Genomic DNA, 4,374 nt, shown 5'->3' on the forward strand with positions numbered 1-4,374 from the left:
AAAAGCCTAAATTAAATCTGTTCGTCATATAAAGTTATTTTGTCTCTTCAGAAGATTCGGTTTAAATAACTTGATTCATACGGATTACTTTATGTACTTTTTTAAGCTTCAAAGTTTTGGTTGTGTGTGGACTTTCAAAAAAGGAATAGAATATCTCTCAGGTTTTATTAAAAATATTTTCATTTGTATTTTAAAGATAAACAAATGTCTTAGAGGTTTGGAATGACATGATTTGGTTATGTAAATGTACACCCGAAATGTGGGAGTACACCCTCCCAAAATATATATATATATATATTTTTTTTTACCCAAATCATGTTGTTTTAAGCTTGTATGATTTTCTTTTTATATATATATATATATATATATATATATGTGACCCTGGACCACATGGAAACTTTTTCCATACTTTCTAAGCTGACAGCGCCGGTGAAATTGTTAATAGCAATAAATGGGGAGTATAGAGTCAATCAGAATACAGTCTCTTCCAATCCAAAAGGTAATAAAATACAGATGTTCTGAAATTGACTCCAAAGGAGTATGAGATCCCAAATGACTTTGTATTAAATGTAAAAAATTAGCTCTCCATCAAAATCAGATAATTTGTAACCCACATAAGACATCTATGTAGAAACAAGAGCTTGGCTCTGTTCAGAATAGCACACTACTCTTACTGTTTCTACAGTTTAAAGTATGTATACTGTGCAGAGTATGTACATTTCTGTATGCATGGAATACACTAATGACCTACTACCAAATGCATAAGATCAAAAATACAGCAAAACCAGTCATATTGTGAAATATTATTACAATAACTGTTTTCTATGTTTGATCTACACGATCCTTCATAAATCATTCTAATATGCTGATTTGGTGGTCAATTATTATCACTGATTATCAATGTTATTAATAATGGTTCTTATTATTGTCAGTGATAAAATTGTTTGAAATTTTGAAATTGTTGAAACTTTGATATTTTTTTTTTGTGTGGTAGTGTTTCACGATTTCCACAACATATTAAGCAGCACAACTGTTTTCATCAATGAAAATTTAAATTGTAATCATATTTCACAAAATTATTATTTTTATTATTGTTTCGAAAAATAAAGCTGTCTTGGTGAGCAGAAGAAACTTCTTATAAACATTAACTTTATAACATTAAGTGTTGCATGCTATGTGGGAGAGGAGAACCTTCCCACAGGGCTATGACCTTTCCACCTGCTGTATCATCTGCCAGGCAAAAATCAGTTTGATTTCATAGAAAAGCTCCATAATTTTAGCTATTATGTTTGTAGCACAAAAGGTGTGAACATGCCACAATGCAATACTTAGTTTAAAGGTTTGTTCAAATTGTTCAACTTGACATTTTATTTCCATTGTAATGAATGAATCAAAGTATTATCAACAAATATCTTATTTTCTCTTGACGCATTATTTGATTGGACTGAAGAATTACAATGTTTATATTTTGATTATATAAACAAGAGAAATAATTTTTATTTGCATAACATAATTGGACAATACTTGCTGAATCATGTAAACTTGTAACATTACTTTTTTATTATTATTATTATTTTTTTTAATGGTAGGCCGTAAACTGTGCACTACACAGTAAGCAATAGCATTTTATTCTGATAAGTAGCTCAAGATGAAATGTATAAAGGGACAGACACCTGCCCTGATTAGTCCAGCTGTGTTCTCAATCACACATGCCTGTCTGAGATATGACCTTTGACCTTACTCTTAGGTCTCCTGGCCGGTGACCCCTGGCGCTAGGGAGCACGGCCTGTTTGGCAGGTGCTGCTCCAGACAGACAGCAGTGTGTTAGTCACAAATGGTTCACACTGCAAGACCTAACATGCCTCTTTCCAATTTCATATACTATTTTGCTTTAACTATTAAGTGCATTATTGTCTAAATGACTGCCCTTCGTGAGCTCTAATGTGCTTTATAATGGCTTACAGAGTTTTGCACATGTACAGAACTGCTTATGCAAGATCCTAATTTCACACAAGGGCTGAAACTAGTAAATGGCAACATTTGGACTGAATCTGACAAAATAATGCATGAAGTGGTCCATTTCTTTTAATCAGATGACTCAAATTGCCCATGCTGCTTCTTTGTTGATAAATAAACATTCAGATTTGAACTGAGAATGCTTTTCAAATTGCATTTCATTTCCTGAATTGAGGTGGCAAAGTGACAACACATATGTATATATCAGACTTTCAGATTATTATGAAAGAAAGAAAGAAATGTACCCAAAAGTCTTGGCAAAACTTGTGCAGGATTAATGAAATTCTCTTAATTTAATTATTTTAATTTAATTTAATAATTTTTCATTTGATTTTATTTTATTTATTTTTTTGTGTCCTATGATGTTGAATTGGAATTAGTAAAACAAAACAAAAAAAAGTAGTTATGATATGTTTCGTTTTATTTGAGTATTTTTTTTAACCTAACGTCTTGCATAAAATATTCTATGAAATCAAGTCATTTTTGTCCCTCGACAAGTACTGTAAGATGTCATGCATGCAACGAACTGCCACGTTATTTAAAAGTGTGGTTAGTGGGTGAAGCTTTGAGCTCGTAATCAGGTTGCTGATTCGATTCCTGCAAGCGGAAAGCCAGGTCACTGATGTGAACCTGCAATAAACGTACTATAGGATTCGATGAATAATTAAATCTACTAAATGACAACTTACAGCAAATGCAAACTTGTTCCTATACTTCACCAATTAAGACTTAATTTACTATATTTTAATGAATAAAGTAAGGCTGAAGTTACTTAGCACAGCATGGAACCACACAACATGACATTTTGACATTTGAGTCAATAGGTCTTTAAGAACAATGGAAATCTATTATTCTTCTCCGCAAAACACCCACACACACGCTCTTTCATGTACACATCCCTAAGCAGCTGCGTCATTATACAATTCTTTTGAACTTCACGCTGAAAGTTAAATGCAACATGTGTCAGTGTTAGACACATGCATCCCAGCTGCTTTACAACCCTTATTTCATTTCTCCATGCTGGAACGGTGATGGTTTAGGGCAATTTCTAGGCTTAAATACCTTTCTTTTGAGGCACCTTCTGCCTATCTGTGATATTAACAGTAATCTGTGCCTCCCTCCAGATTGGCTCTCTCATTTGATTGGCCGTGATTACAGCTCGAACAATTTGGAACATTTAAAATGCGATGAGGCCTCAGCTGAGGTCTGGAAGTGCTTCAGGGGACACACGGACCTGCGTTTCAGGTGGGCGTAAAAGAGAAAATGGGTGGCAGCTGTGAACAAGGGTGTGTTTACTTCTCTGAAGTTGAATTCAAAAACACTGTTGTCCCAAGACTACACTGTAAAAAAAATTCAGTAAAATTTATGGTAAAAAAAAACGGCAGCTGTGGTTGCTGGAATTTTACTGTAAAAAATACGGTAGCAACGTTTTAGGTTTTACCGTTTTAACTAAAATTTACAGTTAAATACCGTAATTTCATTAACTGATATAACGTTAATCTACCAACCTATTGAAGTACTGAAATCTGTTTTGTACCTTTGTAATACACTGATAACCACCAAATGCAGGTGGTGATGAGAAAGTCACATGATGAACTAAAGCCTATCACAAGCAGCTTTTAAATATTAACATATATAGAAGGTGCACTGTGTCGTTCACACAAACACTAAACACCATCATGGTAACACGCATGAAACTGAAATAATGCAATAAACATTCATTTAACAACATTAGGTGTAACACACAACCCTAATATACAAAACTGATAAGAAAAATCTAAGAAACAGTTATTTCAACAAAAAAACATCAAATTTGAAATGTAACGCATGGAATTCTGGGAATGTCAATTTACTGTTATTCACTGTAAATTATACAGTCTTTTTCACTTACAAAAACAGTATACTACCGTAAAAATAATGAAAGACTGAAGCTAACACTTTTGAAAAATATGTGCTTAATTGTACTGAATGTGTACTTGTATATATTGTCATATTAAAATAAATGCTTGCAAGTACACTTTCATGACTTTAAAAAGTGCACTTTGTAATGTTTGTAATGTCAAATGAAAAGTTTTGGTTACACTTTATTGTAAGGTGTCCTTGTTACAGTGCAATTATGCATTTAGGTACTAAGTAATATTAATTAACTACATATACTTACTATATGGTTAGGGTTAGGATTTGGGTTTGGCTTACACTCTAAAAAATGCTGGGTTAAATATAACCCAGCGCTGGGTTAAAAAGGGACAAACCCAGCTATTGGGTTGTTTTGACCCAGCGGTTGGATTGTTTTGAACCCAACCGCTGGGTCAAAACAACCGAATAGCTGGGTTTGTCCCTTTTTAACCCAGCATTTTT

Source organism: Sinocyclocheilus rhinocerous, unplaced genomic scaffold, assembly GCF_001515625.1.
Source record: "Sinocyclocheilus rhinocerous isolate Xijiao unplaced genomic scaffold, SAMN03320098_v1.1 scaffold1210, whole genome shotgun sequence".
NCBI lineage: Eukaryota > Metazoa > Chordata > Actinopteri > Cypriniformes > Cyprinidae > Sinocyclocheilus > Sinocyclocheilus rhinocerous.